Below are 14,470 nucleotides of genomic sequence, written 5' to 3'. Positions count from 1 at the left end.
TAAGATTTTTTTTTTCTCTGAACTGTTTTTCAATGTAATGATTTACAAAGTTGGTTCATCGCTTGTCCTGCGCCCAGCACAGTGCCTGGCATGTGATGTGGTTCTCCGTAAATGTTTGCTGAATGAACGAACACATGAACACATGACCAAATGGCTATAGAAATCGTTCCCTAAGTGCAATATGTCTTCAGCAGCAATATGTGAATAAAATAAATCTGACTTGGTTCCTCTGCAATGTAGTTTTTAAGTTTTAAAATTGCAATGCAGATTTAAACTGTAATCTAGTTTTTAAGGAGTCCAAGAAAAGACAAACAAACAAAAAAACCAATCAAACAACAACAACAACAAACCCACAACTTTTATTTGGGAATCCAAAAATTGGAGGAAATTTAGATTGACCATGGAGGGTCCAGTGTTTCTCAACCCAATTATACTTTAGATCTTTACATTCCTAATTGTTCTTAGGATAATTGAAAGGAAACTTTTTTTTTTTAAAGATTTTATTTATTTATTTGACGGACAGATCACAAGTAGGCAGAGAGGTTGGCAGAGAGAGGGGGAAACAGGCTCCCTGCTGAGCAGAGAGCCCAATGTGGGTCTTGATCCCAGGACCCTAAGATCATGACCAGAGCCGAAGGCAGAGACTTAACCCACTGAGCCACCCAGGCTCCCCAAAAGGAATTCTTAAGAGAACTAAGATTTTGTTGGGGAGAGAATATACATGAAATAATCATAATTTCCCTAATGTTGGGTGGAAAAATGTGGGCTGGAAAAAATACTAAAAAAATTAGATTTTAATTTCTATTAGCTTTTTTTTTTTTAACTTCTAACATTGTTTTCAGACAAATAAAATTTTGAGACATTTAAAGATCTTTGTGAGGGCAACTTCCCACATGATAATGACTTTCATTAGAATGTGAACCAGACATTTATTCTTCCAGTGGTACAAGAAGGAAAGTTCCTAAACACAAGAACCGGGGCATTGTCAGACAAAGGAGTTGACATGGAAAGTTTGGCAAATTTAGCATTATTCTGAACACTTCAGGCTTTCTGGTTGCTGCAACCAGAGATTAACCTAATTCTAGGGATACACTCAAGCACTTTTGGAACATGGGCTAATTCTCTTAGGCAAACAGTGGGCCCTGTCATGCCCCCAAGTGGTAAATACTTTGTTAAAAACAGGGTCCACAGGTAGCGAATTAGATTCTTGGGGCCGTCGTACTAAATAACAGCAAACTGGGTGGCTTACCACAGCAGAAATGTATTCTCTTGCAGTTTAGGAGGCCGGAAGTCCAAAATCAAGGTGCCAGCTGGGTCAGGTGCTTCTGCAGACTGTGAGGGAGAGGGGGTCCAATGCCTCTCCCAGCTTCAGATGGCTGCTGCAGTCCTTGGCTTGTCACCACACCCCCTGAACCCCGCCTCTGTCCTCCCATCGCCCTTTCCACATATCTGGATGTTCTGTCCTCTCTGGTCCCTTACAGTGGTGCTCTTGTTGGATGTAGGGTCTGCCCTCCTCTAGGATGATCATCCTCCAATCCTTGCCATAATTACTTCTGCAGAGACCCTACTTCCAAATAAGCTCACATCTGGGTGGACATGGATGGTGTGTGTATGGGGGGGGGGGCGTGCAATTCAGGCAGGATGGAGACAGGGCCTCAAGGTCGGCAGCTTCTCTCGGGCTTTGGAAGATGATCCTCACAGCCGCGTGCGGAAGCCGGGATGCCGGCATGATGTTCGCATGTAAGTACCGTTTGGGAATCTGTGAACGCAGTCGGTTTCCTAGGGAAGCACGTCCAGCTCGGCGGCACGCGTGTGAAATCCACGTGAGGATCCAAATCACAAATCACTGTAAGCAGGCGTTCCCCCTGCTGCTGTCTCCGTTTCACAAGATACTGGGTGTGATGCTGTGGTTTTTCCTTATCTCATAGCTTTACTTGGTGGATGTCAAGAAGCACAGTGAGGTTGGGGCTCCCGTAGGGCTCGTCAGTGTCATGTGGGGGCCTGGCTTTGCCGGCAGCCAATCACCCTCCCCATCGACCCAGTGTAGACGCATGGGTGAGTGTGCTGTTTACGTCCCGCTAAAAAAAAAAAAAAAAAAAAAAAAAAAAGTGATTCCTGTGGCTTTTTTCACTAAAGTCCTCAGGCTGAACCTCCACAGCCCTCAGACTAAGCTCATAAGATGGCATCATGTCCTGTGTTATTGTCAGGCCCCATGGTTTCGTTTCTGTCTTCTGGCTTTGATATCTGTGGTGTCACATCTTGCGACATGGATCAGTCGCTCAACAAAGAGGTGAACTTCATCTCAGCCCTGACCGTGAGGGCTCGGCAAGGTTTTCTTGGGAGAGACATGCAAATTTAAATCAAGGACCGGTTGGGAGCTCTTGTTATGCTGTTTGTGTGTGCCCTTGTTGACTTGGAGGGCACACGGTGGTCCCTCCTGGATGCAAATTTGGCCAGCCTGTCTCCACCTTGCCTGCGGCTGAGACACGGGAAAGCTTCCTGTGCGACTGCGAGAACCGGGCCCACGGAACGCTCTGCTTGCATCTCATGTGGCTGCAAGCCAGAGGTGGCGTAAAGCCCTGTGAGGCAGGGGTCAGTCCATCGGGGTGTTCTTCACGACTCCTGCTCTGGAGTGGAGCATGCAGGGCACGGTCCCCTGGCCGTGTCCCTGGGAGTGTGTCCCCAGGGCAGTAATGCTGCCCACAGAGGGCTTGTGCTTCTCCCATGCTCCGGTCTCATTCTGTCCCTAGAGGCCCGCAGGAGTGCGGCAGGCGGTGGAAGCCCAGCCCCGCCGTGTACACACCCAGCCCCGAGGCCTCGAATGTCAATGTCAAGACTTACCCACTCGAAAAAGAAACGGGGTTCAATGGGTAAGATGGGATCGAACATTAGCCTGGAGTATTGTGAAAGCCGTCTTTGGCCATGGTGAAGTCTGGATTGAAACCTTGGGAGAGAGAAATTTTAGAACACACTAAGGGAATGTTCTCATTTCCCCCCTTTTATTATTTGTTTATTTTTTAGAATCTGAGGGGAGGCCCACGAGCAGACAGGCTGGTTTTGTAGCATGACTGTCCTCTACATCACTCTGGATGTGCGCTCACGTGCTCTTGCTCACCCGTTCCGTGGGGTGTATTAGGTACCTGCCTTCGTTTGTGGTCCCTCTAAGGCACAGGGACCTAATCCTTTATCTGTCTGCTATGAAGACCATGTCCACAAACACAAGCCAGTGGCCCCATATAAAAGAATGCTTCAGAGACCCCTGTGTGACCCAATCAGTTGAGCATCCAACTCTTGGTTGCAGCTCCCGTCATGATCTCGAGGTCGCGAGATCGAGCCCTGCATCAGGCTCTGTGCTCAGCAAGGAGTCTGCTTAAGACTCTGTCTCCCTCTCCCTCTGCTCCTCCCCCTGGTTCTCATGCTCTCTGTCTCTGTGTCAAGTAAATAAAGAAATAAATCTTTAAAGAGTGCTGCAGAAAGCTTTTGCCTGAGTGGTAAGTAAGTGATGTCAGAGGTTTCTTTTCAGTGTTGTGAAAGTTATTTTCACGGGAGCATCCCCTAACCAGGCGGTGTTGTACGTGGCCTCCTTGGTTAGTCCAGTCGGTTACAGCGTGTGCTGATAAAGGCAAGATCACAGGTTTGCTCTCCATGAAAGCTAATAACTTCTCAGAGATTAAAAAAAAAAAATCTCTTTTCTGTGACCACAAGATGCATTTACTCATGTGGGGGCCTACAGGGTTGGAAGACAGGAACCCAATGCGAGTGAGAGGTCAGCTCTGTGCAAATGTCCCTACTGTTGGACAAAAGAAAAAGAAGAGGGGGAGAAAAACCACTCAAGCTGTGTCGCTGTTAGCAGACACGTGTTCGTGCCTGAAAGCAACTGAACCCAACTCCCCTAAAATTAGCAATTTTCTTTAAAACTGCCCTGAGCGACTTTTCATGCTTACGCCCTCCAGGGACTCCCGCTGAGGTCCGGGTTACCTGAGTCCCAGCAGAGCCGTGACCCACCTCTCCCCCCGGCCTTTGTCCTGGGCGCACATCTGCAGCAACAGGCCGTTTACGTGGAATCAAATCTGGTTGTTTAGTCTACAAGGAGGAGGGGAGGATTCTGTCTCTTTAATGTTTATAACGGTTGGACAGAGCTTGTCGGGTGAAGGTTAATTGCTCTCCGGTTTAAGCAGTTGTGTGCCCAGATGGGTTATCAGAGCTGAACACTCGTTACACGATTAATCTCATTTCCGACAAGACTTCCCTTTCCTTCAACTGATTTTCGCCCAGCCATTGAAGCTGTCGTCAGCCGTTAAAGAAGGGCGGATTACTCTGGGATGTGAATGTGGTATGCAGGGAAACAATGCCGAGCGCTGTCCTATCTCAGGGAACATCTTTAGGAGGACACATCGCAGGGGTGTTATGGAGGCTCGGGCTCATAAACAGCCCGGACAATCGGACCACTTAAACCCACACTCCCGCGACAAAGCCCAAGGCGAAAGCAATTGCCTCCCTCTGGCCAGGACCCTGCTCTTGGAACAGAGACTCACCCCTTAGAGGGTTTGTTCCCTGTTGAAGATCTTTTAAAAATTGCCTTCTGAGCATATCTTCTTTCTTAGGGCCCTCGACCTAAGCAGCGGGGAGTTTTGGTTGCTGGGTCCACACTGAGTTTCTGTGGCAGTAGAAACCTGCACGGAGGCTCCTTCGTTTCATTCCTGTGCCCATTTCAGGCTTCGGTTTAATTTTGGAGAGCTCGTCCCATATTTGCCTAAAGATACTAGGGAGATTTTTCTTTATTTGATGACAGGCAGCTTCATGTCTATGGTTTGTCTCAAGAAATCCTTCCAGGAGCAGGCAGACGAGCAGTACCATGTTATCCCTTTGGGACTTGGCACGTGGGAATCAACTCATTCATTTATTTACTAATGACGTGTTGGACACCCATGGTGACTATTGGTGCAGGGGCATGTGAAGCAGGACAGCTGGACTCAGGCAGTGCTCTTGATCCAGGGATGTGAGGTGTGACAGGCAAATAGGACACAGTGGGACAGTGATGAGAGAATCTATCGGCAGTAAGAAGTGTGGGAGATACACGGAGGGGGGAGAGGGAACCGGGGCTCCAGTGTAGATAAGGTGACTGGGGAAGGCTGTCAGGCAAAGACAGAAAGGAAATGTGAGAACCAGGGTTGCATATCCCATGGGAGAGAGCCATGCACTGAGCAGAACAGCAAGGGCAAAGGCCCTGAGGCAGGGACAGGCCTGGGAGGCTGAGAACAGCAACTGTACTTGTGTGGTCTGTGGGGAGAGGTGCTGAATACACAAGAGGCATTGTGGCCTCTTGTTACCTAATTCCTCAGAGGCAACGGTGTGAAGAACCTCCTAGCTAACAAAGAGCTCATCTGTGTCAGGTGGGGTTAGGTGCAACCTTACACGAGGTGTGACAGGACAGGTGAATGCCTTGGCCGTGCGGTACCGGTGAAAGGCAGAAAGATGCCCTTGTCAGAAGCCCAGAGTTAAAAGCGTGGAGAAAAATGTCAATTAGTCAGGTGGCGGTCCCTTTTTCTTCCATCCCATGTGCTATTTGTTGTCTCTGTCCATGGACAGGGCTAGTTTCCCCGCAGCCTCCAGTCTCCTATGTCTCAAAACCGCTCTGCAACCGCTTCAGTCCCAGGTCATTTGGAGCGCTGTGCTCAGTGGTTGGACAGCCCCTTTGGAAGCAGGCAGCTGGGTTAGGATGCTGAGGCTTCGTAACAATATGCTCTAGGCAATTCAGTCAATTTGCGAAGGCTCAGTTTCCCCATCCCTACAATGGGTGTGATAGTGTCTCCTCTTTTCTGAGGCTGGTGTGTGGGTCCCGTGCATGAGTTCACACAGGCACTTAGGGAGCCTACGATGCTGTGATCATGTTGTTTACCACAGTTATTGTCACGAAGTCCTATGGTGTTCATAATGTTTCCTTTACTTAGACTCATCCATCTCCCTGAGGTTAAATTATCATTAAGCCTGGAGATAATTTTTTTTGGTTAGAGACTTATTACATTTTCTCCAAATAAAACTGAGGAAGCTAAGTTTTCCATTTCCCTGTTCTTCTGCTCTGTCCTGCTCAGCCTCGCTCAGCTGCCCATGTGTCCCTGTGCTGTTACAGCATGGTTATCCCTATTTTCTGTTGCTCCTCTCGCTGCATGACTTACCCCGTAGCGGGAGGCCTGCACCTCCCACCCCGCTTCACCCATTCTGCCCATCCCCCACTCTGGCCCCTTTCACTCTGCTTCTTTACGTTTGAAAAAAAGATAGTCACCACCTTCTACACAGACAGAACTCTCTTAGTTTTTCTGTGGCCTTGTAAGAACAGATGTTTCATCTTATGACCTGATGAGATTTTCTTAAACACTCAAGATGCCCATGGTTTTCAGGGCAAAAAGCTGAAAAGGAGAAAAGAGGCAGGATGAGAGTTGGAATCAGCGGTGTAGAATCTGCCCTGGGCCTTGGATGGATGGTGGCATTGAGTGCAGAGCACAGCTCCCACCTGGGGACCCAGCAAGGCTCTGAGACCCTAGAGGAGGTGAGAAGACCTTATAGCCCAAGACTCTAGGCCAATGTGCAGACAATGGGACATCTGAACACCTGGGAAGATGGCGCCCAATGGGTTCTCATTTCTTAGCTTTCCCCCTGAGACACTTGCTGCTTCCCAGAGGTGTCCTTCTAAAGAATACACAAGGCATGTGTGCTTTGGGGACCATCGGGTTGAGAGAAGTGATAGGAAATTCTCAGGCATGACCAATTTTGTCAGTGGATTCCAGGGCCAACAATGGGGCTTGCCTCTCACAGTGACTCAGTTGGTGACTCACACATCGGCAAGAATTGCCCTCCCACATTTCCCTGCTTATGGGAAGGAAACACTCCCTAAATACAGATTTGCTCGTGAGTAGACTTCTAGCCATTCTTCTGTAGCCTACCCCCACTCTGATGCCATCCGAGAAAGTCACTGGGCTCATTTACCCAACTTCCTTCTTTGAGGTTACACATCTATCTGTCTCTGTCTCATCTATCTGTTTTTAAAATTTATACCCATTTAGGTCCAAACCCACCCACTTAACATAGGTAGATTTTAAGTGAACTTTAAAATATTGGTGATTTCATGTCTTTAAATACAGCTTCGTTTTACAAAATGGCAGCATCCCCAAACTCGGTCTTTCCCATGACCTTCCACCTGGACTGTTTTCTCTGTGGCCCCAAAGTCGAAGGATATTTCCTCCTGGGTATTTGTAAACTGTTTTTGATTTCTGACACTCCCAAATTTGAGTCAGTTTCTCATACGTCAAGCCAAGATTAAGTTTGAATCAATCCTATTTCGTCACTCACTGGTATCTGAAATAAATGTTTCCTTGTTTAAAGCATTTTTCAAAGAAGAGAGAGTGAGAATGGTTTTATAGAGAGAATTGAATTTATAAAATAAAGGGGAGCTCAGCTTCCCAAATAATAATGTAAAGCTGAACAAGTCAAATAGAGGAGTTTATACTAAAGATGAACGATTTCATTGAGCCTTCACCTGCCTGGACAGCAAAGTGGGTTTGGAGGGATTGGAAATCAAATTTAGGAAAATGTTCGCAGGGGCTCGGTTCAGTACAGAGTGTCCGTGCAGTGTCTACGCAATGTTCTGAGTTGTGGGATCTGAGTCACAAATGTACTTTCAAGAGGTAATTAGCAGGTCCCTACTCAACTTGAGCAGCCCAGGGAGCACCAAAGGGAGAAGATTCAGCTTCCTGGCTGTCAGGCTTCAGTTTTAGAAAGCCTGCAGAAATGCAATTAAAGCTTCCAGATCAGGACCTTCATCCTGCTCCACTAAGAAAGTCCAGGCCCTTCTCTCTGGGCGAGAGAACCAGTTGTATTCTCCAGGCCACATGCCTGCTCCTGGAGCCAGCTCCTGTTCTTGGTTCATGAGCACGTTACCTCCCTTCTGGGGATCCACAAGCTTGGTGGGCCATTCCCCTGCAGGAAAACTTTTTCTGGGTTCCCATCATGTGTAACAAATGTCTGACTGCTCGGTGTGCAGGTAGGGCCATCTGGGTCTCAGACCAGGGACACTCTGTGACCCTGGCACCCCACTGGGATTCCCCAGTATGGTGGGCACTTTCTGCTTTGCTCATGTGTGCTCACAAATCCCTTCTCATCCTCTAAGCCTAGCAGCCGGATCACTTCTGTGGGAGGCTGCTTGCTTTCTACACTGAACTCCTGCCTCAGAATATGCTTGGAGGAAGGGGTCTGTGACTGTAGGGTAGTTTTAACGGCACTGTTACAGAAGAATGGGCATGCTGAGATAGGAATTGCAGCCCTGGTCGTTCCACCCACTGGCTATGGCAGAGTGGTGCTCATCTTTCCTGGGAAGGGTCTGGAGTAGAAGATGGGGAGTACATTTGGTTTTGCTACTCTGGTTCTTGAAAATGACACATGGCCTAGGTTCTAGTGAGATCTGTCCAGCCATTTGTATGAGCAGAGGCACAGGAGGCCACCACTGTCCAAAGGCACTCCTCTTAGCCCCATTTGGGGACCCAGTGTGAGGCTGAGACTTCTTCATACTCAGGAAGCATGTCTTGCAATCTGTTCCCATGTCGTCTCCTGTAATGAGCCTGATACTACTCATTCTGTGCAGAGAACACAAGGAAAACATGGAATTGGCCATGATCGTGGGATGTGATCCATGCATAGGACCAAATCTTGAATATAGTTACTGGGGGAAGAAAGTTCAGGGAAGGGGTAACAAAGACCACTCCAAAATGGCACACATCTCCCCCAATTATTTCTACTTCATTTCAAGACTTTTTTTTTTTTTTTTGAAATAACTTTAAGTTTACGGAAGAGTTGTAAAGATAGCACAGAGAGTTCCCACATCCCTTTACCTAGTTTCCCCTTGTGTTATTGTCTTTCATAACAGGGTACCTTTGTCAAAGCTGAGAAATTGACGTTGATACAATGTTACTGTCCAGGAGTCAGGAAGCTGGCTCACGCACCAAATCCAGCTCAGAGCTTTTTCTTTGTATATACGGTTTTATTGGAATTCAGCCACACCCACTGACTTATGAGTAGGTTTTTTCCTTTAAGATTTTATTTATTTATATGACAGACAGAGATCACAAGTAGGCAGAGAGGTAGGCAGAGAGAGAGGGGGAAGCAGGCTCCCCACTGAGCAGAGAGCCTGATGGGACTCGATCCCAGGACTCTGAGATCATGACCTGAGCCGAAGGCAGAGGCTTAACCCACTGAGCCACCCAGGCACCCCTTACGTGTCGTCTTTTACCACTTTCCCACTGAGGTTTCAAAGGAGACAACATAGCCAACAGAGCCAAAAATATTTACCACTCGTTTTTTATAGAAAAAAATGCTACCTTCTCCTTTTAAAGCAACTACACACTTGATCCAAATCCCCTCAGTTTTCCACTGATGTCCTTTTTCTGAAACAGGATGCCACATTGCATTAGCTTCCTCCGCTTTGGGACAGTGTCCTGTTCTTCCTTGTCTTTCATGACCCTGATGGCTGTGAAAAGCACTGCTCAGGCATGTTCTAGAATGTGCCTAACTTGGGGTTTGTCCCGGGAAGGCGGAGCTTGTAGGCGCTTTGGAAAACACCTAGGAGTTGATGTGCCCATCTCACCGCGTCCAGTCATGTGGATACGTGATGTCAGTCTTCCTTCTTGCTGGTGATGTTGACCTGAATCATTGGCGGAGGTTGTGTCTGCTGGTTTTCTCCACCAGAACGTTACTGCTTTTCCTCTTGCTATACCTCATTCCTTGTCTGTTCCATTAACTGAAATTGGTTACTAAGTGTAGCCCGTACTGACCGGGAGGGGAATTAAGCTCCATCTCCAGAAGGGGAAGTATAGAAGATTTGGAGGGCTGTGTATGTGTATCAACATAACAACAGTGGTCAATAGGTATGTTGCAGGGGATTCTTGGAGGGTGTTCAAATACCCTGTTTCTCCTTAAAGCGCTGGCTGCTAGTTGTCCCTGCATCTCACTTCCAGCAGTCTGGACTGTGGGCTTCTGATGCTGATTTTCTTTTTCCCTCATTCCCTCTACATTTATTACTTGGGAATTTTCCCTCGAGAAGAGTTGCGTCTTCTCCCCGTTTAGCTACTTGATTCCATTATTTGCCCACAACAGGAGAGGTAGTTGGATCTTTAGTTCGCACTGTGGGTTGTGAGCTAATACTCCTGTGGTTCATTTTGTGATGCAGCCTTTTCCAGCTCTGATGGCTGCATCGGGAAAACTCTCTCAGGTTGGTGTCTGTGTGCTTTTGATGAGTCTCTGACTTTTTTTGTTTGTTTGTTTTGTTTTCTCTCTCTCTCTTTTATATTTCTTTAAACACTTCCTCCGTTTGATTTTGAAGTACGTTTTTGGTAGACTATTCTGTATTCTGACAACGCCCCATGCTTTAAAGCCCCCGCTCAGAAGGAAGTTGACCTCGAGCAGGTCTGCAGGCCCTGGGCAGCCTGCCCTTGGTGGCTGCTGCCTGCCTCACGCCACCTATGCAAGTTCAAGTGTGGAGATGGGGCTACAAAGCTCATTTCCTTTGGGACTTGCTGGGGCTCCTCAAAATGGAAAAAGAGGAGAGGTGAGCTCCGTGGACACGTAGACACGGCCGACAAACTTAGCCTTGCAGGTCTGAGCATAGAGCCGGCCCACGTACGGCTACTTCCTCCTGAGATCATGAGAGAAGAAAGCTGCATTAGTAGCTGTGACTTCTTTCCTCCTCCTGGCATTGCAGTTTAGGACTGTCTTTTTCAAAAGGCTTGCTTTCTTTCCTTTCCCTCCTGACTCTCAGAGCTCCATCCCAGGCCTTGGGCTCTCTGAGGAGTACTGCACTGGGTGCTTAGCTCTGTGGTGGCAGCAGACTCGAGCCCCTTCTATGGAAGCCTCACCCAATGTGTCTCTATGGGACAGTCCGAGAGTTAGAAGTTACAAGTAACAGACTCACAGTCAAGCTTTGGGAACACAACCCATATCTGTATAACCAACCGTCATAAAATCTATTCTAGATCTATATAGGGGTGTTAAAAGATCACGTAAGGCAGTAATCGAAAGGTGTTCATGAAACTGTCAAGTGCTCAGCTTATAGTCCAGTAAGTGACTTTGCATAATGGCTAATCTAATACCATTTCAGGGAGCGCCAGGACACCATCTATTATTTGAGGAATTAAGAGAGCCTGTCAGAGCGCATCAGCTCAGCCACAGCCCATACTGTGCAGGACTAATGTACACTCGTAAGACGGGACTAAGAGCTAGGGAAAGTCAAGTTGCCTCGGTGCCGTGGCAGACCTGCGGGAAGGGACGCTGGGTTTCTCCATGCCCCGGGCCCTGTGCCACCTCAGCTCTCTGGTTTATTGATTTATTAGAGCTCGTTTTGCCATTGTAGATGCCAGTGAGTGATACATAAACGCTAGAGACTTTTAAAAAATTATGATGATTTGTAGGAAGACCAGAATGAGATTATGGAGTTCAGTGATGAAAACCAGGTCCATAGTTCTGTTGCTCGATTTAAATATTGAACTGAGGAAAAACAAGAAAGCTGGGAGGGTAACGACCACACCGTGGTTCTCAGATAGAGGCAGCTGCCTCTCGCCTGCTACGTGGGAGGGTGCTTGGGGAACATGTGGGCGTTCGGGTTGCCATGATCGTGGTGGGGGGCTCTGCCCATCCACGGACCAAGCTAGGGATGTCTTAAATGTGCAAAGAAGACCATCCTCCCAGAATTCTACCAGTTTCTCCTGCTGAGAATGACTATGTCTGTAGAGCTCATGAGGGAATGATGAATTGTTAGAATAATTAAAAAGACCGATGTCTCATTCTTCTGAACATATTCAATGACACTGAACATTTATGTTTTTCCCTAGCCCTGCTTAGCCAAGGAAATCTGCCACACTTCCTACTGAACATCAAACCCAATTAAAGATCCTAGGCAGATAATCAAATTACTCAGTGACCAAACTATAATTAGCTTTCTACAAGTGATAAAAATGAGGTTAGCCTCCTTGCTTAATCGATATAATCCCTCTCCTTCCTGAATTGAACAATAAGATCAAAAGTCCAAGAATACGCTGGCCAAAAAATGTGAACATTTTCAAAGCCATATCTGTTCGTGTTAAATAAACCTGTTGTGGAAAATAAGGATCGGCCCTGGGAAAGGGAACCCCTTTCATATTTTTTGAGGGTCTCAAAAGCCCCTCAGAACTAACAGGCTCCTAACAGATCCTTCCTGGAAACCCAGCCCCTCCCATCTTCTGTGGTGGCCTCTTGTGTGTCCTGAATGTGAGCTCACCCAAACCCGTGCTCAACTGATTGTTCTACTAATAGTATGGTAATGTTAACAGACACTTAGAAACAGATACAAAGAGAAGATAATGGTGCCAATTTTGACCGTACTTCCGATATTCCTCTTTCTGGAGTCAGATTATTTTCACTTGGGTCCTGGTATGGCACTACGTTGATGAAACAGCGTGACGGATGTAATTATAAAATGTAAAGTGTTGAGGAGAAGAGATGTCACTGCACAAGGAGGCCAGGGTTTCCTCTTTCTGTCTCCTCGGCTCTGCAGTGTGTAAATGTCCAGTATGTGTTTATTAAGGTAGAGGCCGTCATGGCAAGAAAAGAGACACAGGAAACCCTTACAGGTAAATGATTTTAAAAATTATGTTAATGGAAATGATTTTGAAAACAAACAAACAAACAAAAAACTATGACTTTGTGTAGTAGATTAGCTAACACTGCAGACCAGGACGCAGAATCCCTGATATTCCTTTGTTTCTCCCACATCGCTCTGTACAAGTTAGCTTACTTTCACGAACTTCAGTTCAGCATAAATAACAAGAACAAGGGCACCCGGTGGCTCAGTCGGTGAAACGTCTGCCTTTCAGCTCAGGTCATGATGCTGGGGTCCTTGGGATGGACCCCACTCAGCAGGGAGCCTGCTTCTCTCTCTCACCTCCTCTCTGCGCTCTCTCTCTTGCTGTCTCTCATATAAATAAGTAAATCTTACCTTCAAAAAAATAACAAGAGCAGCAGCAGTACTGACGATGAACACTAGCGTACTTACTCTATGCCCAACACTGTAGGAGTAATTGTTTTGTAGATCAGAGCAGGTAAGACAGAGGAGTGTCATTGCTGTCCCCATGCCACAGACACCCTCTCTGTAGCTCTGTATTGTTAAGTCGTGAAGCAAGGCTACACTAAGTGAACGTGTTTGGTGACTAAAGACCCAAAGGTGAATCAGAGATGTCTCTGCCCTCCAGGAGCTCACAGTTTAATGGCCTGAGACAGGCAGAGAAACCAGGAGATGCAACAAAGTTGTACATATATTGTAAACATCCGTGTGCAACCCAAATGTTAGCCTTACAAAGACAATTCCAAGGGAAATCATGTAACACTGTAGCAGGTGTTAATACTTGTAGTGTGTAAAGATTATTATTATTAGGTCCAAGTGAGTTTGGGCGCATAAACATACTCTATGAGCATCACAACAGGGGGGAATATGAAGGGTTATAACTCCTTCTCCAACATTACCTCATTAACGTTGACAATAACCCCGTACATTTATTTCCTTTCTAAAGGAAAAGCAAGTCATGCTTACAAGCTGCCTGGAAATTTAGTTTCATACGCCTCAGTTTGTTCAAACCTATGTATGAGAAGTCACTTATATCATAAAACACATTTCTTACCAATTAATATTGCCTAAAAGAAAAGGAAATATTTCACAATATTTCCTAAAAGGGAAGAAAGAAAATTGCTCAAAGTGATAAATACAATGATTCTGGGGGGAAGCAGAATGCAGATAATTATATCCATATGTACTCAGTGACTTTTCTGAGAAGCCTGGATCTTCTTGAAGCCTTAGAGCCCAGCTCCCATGGATCACGGTCATGAGCTTCGGTGGCTGAATTTTTGTGAAATGACATCCAGAGAGAGGGCAGTGTTTTTATGATAATGACATACAGTTAGCAGGTAGATGGAATCCTGGGGTCTTCTTTTGAGAGGACCTGAAGTTGTGTCCCAGTGCATGGCCCAGAATCACGAGTCAATAAATGTTTGGTAAGTGAATTAATGAGTTCATAGATGGGAAGACAATATGAAATGTAAGTGTGGCCGGAGTCTGAAGATGAGGTTGAACGTTGACACACGTTTTTTGGCTTCTGTGACCGAAACCGTTCTTCTTAGAAATGCATCCGTGGTGAAAACTGGCAGGGGACCCCCCCGCAGTGATCCCTTCAGTTCCATGGGGACCTCAGGTTTGCGTTCTGGTTCCAGTCACATCTTCAGAGTGAGCACACCGCTTTTGGCTGAGAGCACATTTGGGGTGGCTTCACGGGGTGTTAGGTGAACTGAAGACCCCCCCGCCCGCCGCCCAAACTCCTCTTGGGTGGCAGTTGCCAAAGGGGAATTCAGAATGTTCCATTCTTGCCGCTATCATGACATTCCTTTTTAATGTCATTAATTG

General features: G+C 46.7%; 1 protein-coding gene across 5 annotated transcripts in view; it reads left to right on the top strand.

Annotated features, from left to right (window-relative positions):
• Positions 1 to 14,470, top strand: part of ERG (ETS transcription factor ERG) — a 173,396-nt gene that overhangs the window by 81,462 nt on the left and 77,464 nt on the right. Inside the window, exon 1 of one of the 5 annotated variants that reach the window (XM_046003315.1) lies at positions 1,717 to 1,740. The exons of the other annotated variants lie outside the window; for them this stretch is intronic. The gene's annotated coding sequence lies outside the window, so the exon portion shown is untranslated. Of the gene's footprint in view, positions 1 to 1,716; positions 1,741 to 14,470 lie in introns of those variants that run through there. 5 annotated transcript variants of the gene reach the window in all.

This window comes from Meles meles, chromosome 4 (assembly GCF_922984935.1).
Source record: "Meles meles chromosome 4, mMelMel3.1 paternal haplotype, whole genome shotgun sequence".
NCBI classification, from domain to species: domain Eukaryota; kingdom Metazoa; phylum Chordata; class Mammalia; order Carnivora; family Mustelidae; genus Meles; species Meles meles.
The sequence above is the reverse complement of the archived record's forward strand: the minus strand, read 5'-3'. Positions and strand labels throughout refer to the sequence as shown.